We start from the raw sequence: 12,868 nt of genomic DNA, 5'->3' as shown, positions 1-12,868 counted from the left end.
ACTGTCTGACAATTCCTATCCACAGCAGTAAATGAAGGGAGAATTTCGCTGCATACAATCGGGTTTCTTATAAAAACGGTACACATTTTTTAATTAAAGTATATTGGAGATATTTTTCATTAACGAAAGTAAAAATTGGATTTTATTTTTTTGCCTTTACATGCCTTTTAAGGGGCAAATTTCGAAAAAATGTTATGGTCAAAACTGTCAAATTCAACTAGGGAGTTATCCAAACTCGATTTGAGTTTTTTAAAAAATTCGATTAATCATACTCTGGTCCTTTAAGAATTCAAATTCAACTATTTGCCACCTAAAACCTGCCGAATTACTGTATAAATTAATGGGAGAGGTGCAGAGACCAATTTGGAGTTGTTTGTAGCCTTCCTGACATTCAAGTTTTTTTCATAGAAAAAACTCTAATCGAGTTTGGTCGAATTTGATTCGAATTCGATTCGAGTTTTCGAGTCGGTAAAATTCGGCTCAAATTTTACATATTGATTTTTTTTAATAAATAATCAAATATTTGAATTTCGAGTAAAATCGAAATCATGTGATTTAAAAAAAACTCACACGAATTTGAAATTTGACAAATTTGAATTTGATAAATGCGCCTCCCCATGTCAGGGTACGGAGTGTTGCCTCCACTGCTCTCGGTATGTTAGTGTACAGGGATTCTACCTGCATTGTTGTCAAAATGGTGCCCTCTGGTAACACTCCCAAGTCTGCTAGTTTGTTTAGGTGATCTCTGGTGCCCTCTAAATAACTTGCAGTATTTTTTACCAGGGGTTTTAGAATTTGTTTAACCGAAACTGATGTTTCTGTTAGTGTTCCAATACCAGAAACAATAGGATGCCCTGGGTTCCCTTCTTTATGCATTTTAGGAATCATGTAGATGTTGCCTATTTTAGTTGTTTCTGGCAACAAGTCTGTTAGCATTGTCTGTGATGCTGGAGATCCTATGATTAAGTTCAAGAGTTCCTTGGTATAAACCCCTATGGGGTCACTGTCTAATTTGGTGTAATGGCTGGGATTAGACATCTGTCTGTGGGCCTTTGCTTCTAGGTATTCAGTATGACAACTGTGCCTCCTTTTTCCACTGGTTTTATAAATATTATATTCTTGTTCTTGAGGGTCTGTATGACCTTCCTTTCTTGAATGCTAAAGTTAAGTTTTCTATGCTTGTCCAGGATTGTGGATTAAACCGTAAACAAACAATAAAGTTCCACACATAATTCAGCAGGAACCAACTGCTAAAATACAAACAAATCTGGTACCACTCGCAGTGCAGGGCACGCTGCAAAAAGATGAGAGGCGAAGCAACGTATTTCCAGATCCACCTTCTGCCGATTACACAACCTCCAACATTAATAAAACTTGTTCCCTTTCAGGACGCAGCAGTAGAGTCCTGCAGCGGGTCGGGAACCAGCGGGTTACCCGCAAAAACCTGCGGTACCCTGCGGGTTGCATTTAGAAGTTCCAGGTGCGGGTATACCCGCGGGTCAGCGGTTCTGCGGGTTGCGGGTCGGGCCGCTGGTCTTCTCAATATCGATATTCACTCCTTTCATCTGGTCACGTCTACTTCCGATGACGTCACTTCCGGTTTATAATGACAGCACTTCCTGTTTTACTCCTTTTCCCCCCCTGATCACGTCTACTTCCGATGATGTAACTTCCGGTTTACAATGACAGCACTTCCTGATTCTTGATGGTCAGCAGGTCCCGGGTCCGGGTTGCGGATAAGGTACTTGCGGGTAGGGTTGGGTAGCGGGTCCAAGCGGGTAAGAATGCTGGTTGCGGGTCCGGGTTGCGGATTGCAGGTTGCAGGTACGGGTCGGGTTCGGGTCCCAAAAAATGGACCCGCGCAGGACTCTACACAGCAGTAATGGAGCACACCCATGTGCCACAGTAAAGGTAATATTTTTCTCAACCTTACGTCTAATTGATGCCTAGATTGCATTTGCATAACCCACTTGTGTTTGTCACTGCTTGCAATCCAAATTATGCTTGTGTGTTTTTCCCTGTTTTTTGTGGACATAATTCTGTGTATATAAAAAAGTCACATACTATATGTCCACATAGCTTCTTTGTAATCAGCTTTGAAAATGAAATGTTCAGAATCTCTGTTGGCCAATCAAGGTATCACCTTTACACCCAGGGCCGCCATCAGGGGGGGACAAGTGTCCCGGGCCCCGGCATGAAGGGGGGCCCGGCAGTGCTGCAGTTTAATACGAGCCTGGCCCCCCTTGCCAGAGCCGAAGATTTGCTGCCATCCTGAACAGCCTAAAAAGCCGAACTCCCGAAGCAGCGAAAGACCCGAAGCCACGAAAATAGCCGAAGTCCCGAAGCACCAAAGAGACCGGAAGTCACGTAAATAGCCGAAGTCCCAAATCGGCGAAAAGACCCGAAGTCACGAAAACAGCCGAAATTGAAGTCCTAAAGCAGCGAAAAGACCTGAAGTCACGAAAACAGCCAGAATTGAAGTCCTAAAGCGGCGAAAAGACCCAAAGTCACGAAAGGAGGCGAAGTTGAAGTCTTGAAGCCATGAGTTTAATTTCACTGAACACCAATTTGTGTTTTTTTTTTTTTAATCCCCTGGCCACCAGTGTATTATTATTATATTTTTGGGGCCCCAATTTTTTTTAACTTGTAAGGGGGGCCCTGGCGTCAATGTTTTTTTTAAAAAAATATTTTTTTTGGGGCCCCAATTTTTTTACTTGTAAGGGGGGGGGCCCTGGCGCCAATGTCTTTTTTTTTTAAAACTTATAAGGGGGCCCTTACCATCAATAGCTTTTTATAACTTTTGTGTGTGGGGGGTTACTTTTCTAGCGCTGATGTCTGTGTGGTCTTTTAACTGTGATGTGGAGTGGGCGGGGTCTGGGGCAGGGCTTGGGCGCCAGGGTGGGGCGGGTGTGGCCCAGGGGGCCCCGAAAATGTTGTTGTACGGGGTCCCGTGATTTCTAATGGCAGCCCTGTTTACACCTCTTTTCATGCTGTCATGTCAAAAGTTTTTCTCAACTGGTTATAGTACAAAAACTTTAACTCTTTGAAAATAAATATTTTTAATGAAGGCAGATGTGGAGAAATCATGTTAACCAGGACTGCCACCTAATGGACAATGTCTTTACCTTATTTTGAAGTTCACACTGTGCAGTATCATATTCCAGTGTAGGTTTTCTAGGAAATGTACTACTGTATTTTCCCAAATACCATTGCCTGTGCAAGCAGCATCTCCTGCTTTGTGTAGCAAAGTATTAGATAGGACTATCTAATATATTCTCTCTACTACTTTAAATAAATAAAGATAACCTAACTAAATTAATTCAGTATCACTGTGGTATGAAGTTAATATAAATTTTATGACAGTCACTCAAAAAAAAGTTAATCAAAAAATGCCAATGGAAAAAGGGAAAATACCCTCGCACACCCTGGCCGTCCGAATGAATGCGAATCCCAGGTGCTCGGTGGAAGAGGAATTGGCAGCCTCAAATTCAGTGTAAAAGAATGGAACACCGGCACATCATGGGTAATGCTAGCAGGAAAACCCTTGCTCGTTTATTGCTGGTGTTCCATTCTTTTAATCAAAAAATGCCCCCAGAACTCTAACACCTGGAGCAATTCTATTGTATTATAGCTGTAACATTTCTTAAAAATCACCAAAACAAAGCAAAAAAATATATAAATACCTGAGCATACAGACTGCTGTATAGGTAACCTTGAAAGAAGGTGGAATCTTAAAGGAGAACTAAACCCTAAAAATGAATATGGCTAAAATTACCATATTTTATATACTGAACTTTTTGCACCAGCCTAAACTTTCTCCAACTCTGCAGAACCAGTGGCTGCAGCAAAATAATCCTCCAAATAGAATCCCAGTTTATCTGTTTAAATCTGGCTATGTGATCTTTGTCCCTGCAGCTGGAGTTGGAAACAGTAAACTGGATTGTAAAGCCAAAATAAATTCCAATACAAATCTCTATTTCTATAAATCTCGCTGACTGCTCTACAGGGAAACAAACGGCAAGCTTCAGTTCTGCATAGCTGGGAAGTAAGGCAAGGGCTCCCCCTGCTGTTCATAAGTATGATTAGGGACTGTCTGACAATTCCTATCCACAGCAGTAAATGAAGGGAGAATTTCGCTGCATACAATCGGGTTTCTTATAAAAACGGTACACATTTTTTAATTAAAGTATATTGGAGATATTTTTCATTAACGAAAGTAAAAATTGGATTTTATTTTTTTGCCTTTACATGCCTTTTAAGGGGCAAATTTCGAAAAAATGTTATGGTCAAAAACTGTCAAATTCAACTAGGGAGTTATCCAAACTCGATTTGAGTTTTTTAAAAAAATTCGATTAATCATACTCTGGTCCTTTAAGAATTCAAATTCAAACTATTTGCCACCTAAAACCTGCCGAATTACTGTATAAATTAATGGGAGAGGTGCAGAGACCAATTTGGAGTTGTTTGTAGCCTTCCTGACATTCAAGTTTTTTTCATAGAAAAAACTCTAATCGAGTTTGGTCGAATTTGATTCGAATTCGATTCGAGTTTTCGAGTCGGTAAAAATTCGGCTCAAATTTTTACATATTGATTTTTTTTAATAAATAATCAAATATTTGAATTTCGAGTAAAATCGAAATCATGTGATTTAAAAAAAACTCACACGAATTTGAAATTTGACAAATTTGAATTTGATAAATGCGCCTCCCCATGTCAGGGTACGGAGTGTTGCCTCTACTGCTCTCGGTATGTTAGTGTACAGGGATTCTACCTGCATTGTTGTCAAAATGGTGCCCTCTGGTAACACTCCCAAGTCTGCTAGTTTGTTTAGGTGATCTCTGGTGCCCTCTAAATAACTTGCAGTATTTTTTTACCAGGGGTTTTAGAATTTGTTTAACCGAAACTGATGTTTCTGTTAGTGTTCCAATACCAGAAACAATAGGATGCCCTGGGTTCCCTTCTTTATGCATTTTAGGAATCATGTAGATGTTGCCTATTTTAGTTGTTTCTGGCAACAAGTCTGTTAGCATTGTCTGTGATGCTGGAGATCCTATGATTAAGTTCAAGAGTTCCTTGGTATAAACCCCTATGGGGTCACTGTCTAATTTGGTGTAATGGCTGGGATTAGACATCTGTCTGTGGCCTTTGCTTCTAGGTATTCAGTATGACAACTGTGCCTCCTTTTTCCACTGGTTTTATAAATATTATATTCTTGTTCTTGAGGGTCTGTATGACCTTCCTTTCTTGAATGCTAAAGTTAAGTTTTCTATGCTTGTCCAGGATTGTGGATTAAACCGTAAACAAACAATAAAGTTCCACACATAATTCAGCAGGAACCAACTGCTAAAATACAAACAAATCTGGTACCACTCGCAGTGCAGGGCACGCTGCAAAAAGATGAGAGGCGAAGCAACGTATTTCCAGATCCACCTTCTGCCGATTACACAACCTCCAACATTAATAAAACTTGTTCCCTTTCAGGACGCAGCAGTAGAGTCCTGCAGCGGGTCGGGAACCAGCGGGTTACCCGCAAAAACCTGCGGTACCCTGCGGGTTGCATTTAGAAGTTCCAGGTGCGGGTATACCCGCGGGTCAGCGGTTCTGCGGGTTGCGGGTCGGCCGCTGGTCTTCTCAATATCGATATTCACTCCTTTCATCTGGTCACGTCTACTTCCGATGACGTCACTTTCCGATTTATAATGACAGCACTTCCTGTTTTACTCCTTTTTCCCCCCTGATCACGTCTACTTCCGATGATGTAACTTCCGGTTTACAATGACAGCACTTCCTGATTCTTGATGGTCAGCAGGTCCCGGGTCCGGGTTGCGGATAAGGTACTTGCGGGTAGGGTTGGGTAGCGGGTCCAAGCGGGTAAGAATGCGGGTTGCGGGTCCGGGTTGCGGATTGCAGGTTGCAGGTACGGGTCGGGTTCGGGTCCCAAAAAATGGACCCGCGCAGGACTCTACACAGCAGTAATGGAGCACACCCATGTGCCACAGTAAAGGTAATATTTTTCTCAACCTTACGTCTAATTGATGCCTAGATTGCATTTGCATAACCCACTTGTGTTTGTCACTGCTTGCAATCCAAATTATGCTTGTGTGTTTTTCCCTGTTTTTTGTGGACATAATTCTGTGTATATAAAAAAGTCACATACTAAATGTCCACATAGCTTCTTTGTAATCAGCTTTGAAAATGAAATGTTCAGAATCTCTGTTGGCCAATCAAGGTATCACCTTTACACCCAGGGCCGCCATCAGGGGGGACAAGTGTCCCGGGCCCCGGCATGAAGGGGGCCCGGCAGTGCTGCAGTTTAATACGAGCCTGGCCCCCCTTGCCAGAGCGAAGATTTGCTGCCATCCTGAACAGCCTAAAAAGCCGAACTCCCGAAGCAGCGAAAGACCCGAAGCCACGAAAATAGCCGAAGTCCCGAAGCACCAAAGAGACCGGAAGTCACGTAAATAGCCGAAGTCCCAAATCGGCGAAAAGACCCGAAGTCACGAAAACAGCCGAAATTGAAGTCCTAAAAGCAGCGAAAAGACCTGAAGTCACGAAAACAGCCAGAATTGAAGTCCTAAAGCGGCGAAAAGACCCAAAGTCACGAAAGGAGGCGAAGTTGAAGTCTTGAAGCCATGAGTTTAATTTCACTGAACACCAATTTGTGTTTTTTTTTTTTTTAATCCCCTGGCCACCAGTGTATTATTATTATATTTTTGGGGCCCCAATTTTTTTTAACTTGTAAGGGGGGCCCTGGCGTCAATGTTTTTTTTAAAAAAATATTTTTTTTGGGGCCCCAATTTTTTTACTTGTAAGGGGGGGGGCCCTGGCGCCAATGTCTTTTTTTTTTTAAAACTTATAAGGGGCCCTTACCATCAATAGCTTTTTATAACTTTTGTGTGTGGGGGGTTACTTTTCTAGCGCTGATGTCTGTGTGGTCTTTTAACTGTGATGTGGAGTGGGCGGGGTCTGGGGCAGGGCTTGGGCGCCAGGGTGGGGCGGGTGTGGCCCAGGGGGCCCCGAAAATGTTGTTGTACGGGGTCCCGTGATTTCTAATGGCAGCCCTGTTTACACCTCTTTTCATGCTGTCATGTCAAAAGTTTTTCTCAACTGGTTATAGTACAAAAACTTTAACTCTTTGAAAATAAATATTTTTAATGAAGGCAGATGTGGAGAAATCATGTTAACCAGGACTGCCACCTAATGGACAATGTCTTTACCTTATTTTGAAGTTCACACTGTGCAGTATCATATTCCAGTGTAGGTTTTCTAGGAAATGTACTACTGTATTTTCCCAAATACCATTGCCTGTGCAAGCAGCATCTCCTGCTTTGTGTAGCAAAGTATTAGATAGGACTATCTAATATATTCTCTCTACTACTTTAAATAAATAAAGATAACCTAACTAAAATTAATTCAGTATCACTGTGTATGAAGTTAATATAAATTTTATGACAGTCACTCAAAAAAAAGTTAATCAAAAAATGCCAATGGAAAAAGGGAAAATACCCTCGCACACCCTGGCCGTCCGAATGAATGCGAATCCCAGGTGCTCGGTGGAAGAGGAATTGGCAGCCTCAAATTCAGTGTAAAAGAATGGAACACCGGCACATCATGGGTAATGCTAGCAGGAAAACCCTTGCTCGTTTATTGCTGGTGTTCCATTCTTTTAATCAAAAAATGCCCCCAGAACTCTAACACCTGGAGCAATTCTATTGTATTATAGCTGTAACATTTCTTAAAAATCACCAAAACAAAGCAAAAAAATATATAAATACCTGAGCATACAGACTGCTGTATAGGTAACCTTGAAAGAAGGTGGAATCTTAAAGGAGAACTAAACCCTAAAAATGAATATGGCTAAAATTACCATATTTTATATACTGAACTTTTTGCACCAGCCTAAAGTTTCAGCTTGTCAATAGCAGCAATGATCCAGGACTTCAAACTTGTCACAGGGGGTCACCATCTTGGAAAATGTCTGCGACACTCACATGCTCAGTGGGCTCTGAGCAGTGGTTGAGATGCTAAGCTTAGGGGTCATCGCAAGTTATTAAGCAGAAAATGAGGTTGATCTGTAATATAAGCTGATGCTGCAGGACTGATTATTAAATTCTGATGCTAATTGCACTGGTTTCTGTGCTGCTATGTAGTAATTATCTGTATTAATTACTAATCAGCCTTATATTGTGACATATATATTCTATGTGTACTGTATATTGTGAGTGGGTCCCTAAGCTCAGTAAGTGACAGCAGCACAGATCATGTGCAGTGAATCAGCAGAAAAGAAGATGGGGAGCTACTGGGGCATTTTTGGATACACAGATCTTTACTGCTAAAGGGCTGTGGTTGTCTTGGGCTGGTACAGAAGCCCAAAACTTAATGTACAACATTTCTAGCTACTTCTTTAGTTAAGCTTTAGTTCTCCTTTAAGGGAGCTTCTGAGAGTCTGAAGGGAAGAAACAAATCTTTTTGGATACAGCATGGAATCCCAGACATCTTGCAGCTGACAATGAGAAGATGCATTTATATGAGAATAGAGACATAGGTCTGAAGCAGTGGAGAAGCTGAACCTGAAGTCCCGAAGTTTTGAATTCCCCGAAGTGCCGAAGCCCTAAGCGCTAAAGTCCCGAAGTGCTGAAGTCCCTAAGTGCCAAAGTCCCTAAGCGCCGAAGTCCCAAAAACCCGAAGTCCCAAAGACCTGAAGTCCCGATTACTTGAAGACCCGAATTCCCGAACACCTGAAGACCCAAATCTGAAGAGCCGAAGTCCTGAAGACCCAAAGCCAAGAAAGGACACAAGAAGCTGTAATCGCTGAGGGCAAGAAAGAATGACCTGAGGTAAGTTCCACTGGACACCAATGTGTTTTTTAAAAAAAAAAAGTATTAAACCCCTGGCCACCAATGTTGTGGTGTTTGTGCAGATGGTCTGTACATGTCACTGTGCTCAGACTTATACTGTGCATGCGTCCTGGACAGCTTGAAAGTTAAAGTGAAAGTTACTGTTGTATAATGGCTGCATGAGTCTGCTTATAAAGCACTGTTATACTCTCCTCATCCTCGGCTACCCAAAACATAACAAATTGGCGATGAGATGGCTCTTCTACCTCTGCAACAGCCTGCACCTTTTCTTCCAAACCCTGGTGAGCCTACCATACCTTTTACTGCTTGGATCCGTAATTTTGAAAATTACAGTATTGCTGCTGACCAAGGGGAGATTTCTGCTGCTAGAAAGCGTGCTTTACTTATTCACTACCTGGGAGCAGAGGGACAACGTATATTCTCATTACCATTACCTGATGAGACTTATGAAACTGCAGTTACTGCTTTTTCATGCCAAGAGTAAATGTGGTTGTTGAAAGATATAAATTCCACCAACGTGGACAGCATAATGGCGAATCCACAGAACAATTTGTAGCAGCTTTGAGAGAGCTGGTTGTTACCTGTGAGTTTGAAACTCTAACAGATGAAATGCTAAGAGACCAAATAGTACAAAAAACAAACTCACCTTGCATTAGAGAGAGACTGCTCCTAGAGCAGGATTTAACCTTTGCAAAGGCTATTACAGTTTCTAGACAAATTTAAGTTGAGACCAGATGTAAAACCAGTACCATTTCCTGATTCAGCATGGGAAAAACTTGCTATTGATATTGTCGGTCCTTTTACAGATGCTCCTATAGACTGCAGATTTGCTATAACCTTAATAGACTCTTACAGTAAATGGCCTGAAATTGCATTTGTTTCTCATATAACATCAGCTACAGTAATAACATTTCTGTCTACAGTCTTCAGCAGAGAAGGTAATCCAAAGGAGTTAATATCAGACAACGGACCACAGTTTGTCTCATATGAGTTTGAATCCTTTCTGAGAGAGAGGAATATTGTGCATAGAAAATCTTCTGTGTATTACCCACAAGCAAATGGAGAAATCGAGCGATTCTGAAAGAAGCACTACAGACAGCAAACTTACTGGGAAATCTTTGAAAGTATTTACAACAGAGTTCCTATATAACTACAGAGCAACGCGCCATGCAACAACCCAATCATCTCCAGCTGAATTATTACATGGCAGACATGCGCACTAAGTTACATGTTGCAGACATCAAACTTTCACAAAATACTGTGCCTACAAAATCATCTACTGCTGACATTGTGAAACGTCAACAAGCCAAATGCAAGGCTTATACTGACAGAAAACGTGGTGCAAGAGAAGTGCACTTTCAGCCTGGATCTTTAGTCAGAATTAAGAAACCAGGAATACTGAAACAAGGACAATCTATATTTACTACACCTCTTGATGTGAGACGCCAGCGATGACCATACACATATGAACTGTCTGATGGACGCATATGGAATGCAAGTCGTCTTGCTCCTGTTAGAGATGATTTTGGAGAAGCTCCATTTGATGAAGGACATTTTCCTCCACCTGATGTCAACTGCAATATGCCTGAAGAAAGTGAACCTATAAGGTGTACTAACAGAATCAGAAAACTACCTGCATGGACCAAGGACTATGTGATGTGAAGAATGTATTTTATTGCTTTAAAATGCATTGTTTTTGTTTAGTACAACTGGCAAAATGCTTTCCTACTATGGGGGGAATATGTGGTGTTTGTGCAGATGGCCTGTAGATGTCACTGTGCTCAGACTTATTCTGAACAGTCACAAATATGGAGCGCTCACCTCCCAACTCGTCTCACAGTTGCTGTGCCAGGTGCTGAACCGGAAGACCCCAATCCTGTCGAAGGGTCACATCAATACTCCAAGAAATTACCAGCAGCACACTGTTAGTCTTGCATAAGTGCTCAAGTGCAGATTTATTGTGTAGCCCATAGCATACATAGGCAACGTTTCGGACCTCCCAGGTCCTTTGTCAAGCCCCATAACACACCACAAACAACCCTTTTAAAGTGAGGGATGGGGGTTGTGCATATCATAGTCCCACCCATTTCAATTAGATATCCAATCACATTACAAAGTGGATTAATCATAGTCAATTTTAACCCCGGTAATACAAAATCATTGTGAAAAAAGTTTTATACAAAGAAATTTTAAAACAATTTCCTTAAAAATTTTTTAAAAAGAAAGTCCAAAAAAGTTAAAAACAATTGAAAATCATTTCTTGAAAGTTATTTTTTCTTTGTGCATATCCAGAATGAAAACGTGTCGTGTCCATTGAATCTCATAAAAAAATCCAATACATATCCCATAAATAGGCCATTAATATCAAACCTGTACATAATACAAAAATATTTTAGAAAAATTATTATAAGAGATAATTATCAATTTTGCATACCTGAGGCATTCCTATGACAACCCTTGCATATCTCACTCAGCAGTTTTCTGAGATGCTCCTTGATATGTCTAAGGTTTTGTCAGCACTCAGGGTATTCAATGTAGTTTTCAGTACTTTCAATTCCCTTAAAAAAGGAGAAGAATAAAACAGTTCAACACTAAAGTCAAGTCACTATATTGTGGTGTATATTACATCAACATATGCATACAAAGACCCTTTAATCACCTAAAAGATAAATGAAGCTGGAGTATATTCCCTATTTAAGCCCCGGGGCCAGATCGTATCCAATTTATGAATCCACATCATTTCCAATCTTTTTAATCTTAATAGCCTGTTACCACCCCTCCTGGGTGTCTCTACTGTGTCAATCACCTGAAATTTTAGTTGGCTGACAGAGTGTCGTGCCGTTTGAAAATGTGCCGGGACCGGTAAAGCAATAAGCCCTTTTCGTATCGTAGATTTATGTTTAGAGATACGATCACGTATCTTCTGTGTTGTCTCGCCTACATAAAGTAGGCCACAAGGACACTTCAATATATAAATGACATACGATGAATCACAAGTGAAATATTTATCGATGTTATATTTATTACCTCGATGTGGATGATGAAAATGATTACCCTTTATTACTGAATTGCACTGAACGCAATGTAAGCAGGGGAATGTACCAAATTTTGGATTTTGAAAAAACAGTTGTTTGGACCCAATTTTACCACCTATATCGGCTCTTACCAGTTGGTCTCTTAAGCTTCTCCCCCGTTTGTAAGCCAATAGGGGTACCTGTTGAAAAGAAGGTATATTCTCGTGGCACGATTGTAATATGTGCCAATGTCGGCGTATGATGTTGCCGACATGCCTACTTGCTGTGGTATACTTGCTTACAAATGCCAATCCATCACTCTTATTTGCTTCTCTCTTAGTGGTAACAACAGATCCCTTCTATTCTTATCATGTAGCTTATTGTAATTTACATCAAGTATTTCCTGTGGATAACCTCTATCCTTGAACCGCATTGTCATCTCACGAGCCTGCGTATCAAACGCATTCTCATCGCTGACTATGCGCTTTAACCTTGTGTATTGGGTCAATGGTAATGAGTCTCTCAAGGCCTTCGGATGGAAACTAGAGTAATGTAGTAAACTGTTTCTGTCCGTTGTTTTCCTAAACAAATCCGTTTTCAGTTTAGTCCCCACCCTTGTTATTTGAACATCAAGGAAACTTATAGAACATGGATCATATATTTTGGTAAATTTTAACGTCTCCTCCATGTTATCGAGAAACGTGTGGAATTCAAGTAGGGTATCAGGTGTACCTTTCCACAGAACCAGCAAATCATCTATATAGCGTATATATAGAATACAATGCTTACAAAACATTGGATTCACATATACAAGTGTCTCTTCAAGGAAAGCCATATATAGGTTGGCATATGTGGGTGCCACATTACTACCCATGGCCGTCCCCCTTTGTTGGATATAATACTGGTCACCAAAAAGAAAATAATTCTGATGCAACACAATTTCAAATAAATCGATAATGAAATCTTTTTGTGGTGTACTATATTGGGCTTGATCAA

This window comes from Xenopus laevis, chromosome 3S (assembly GCF_017654675.1).
Source record: "Xenopus laevis strain J_2021 chromosome 3S, Xenopus_laevis_v10.1, whole genome shotgun sequence".
Lineage (NCBI taxonomy): Eukaryota > Metazoa > Chordata > Amphibia > Anura > Pipidae > Xenopus > Xenopus laevis.
This window is presented reverse-complemented; position numbering follows the sequence as displayed.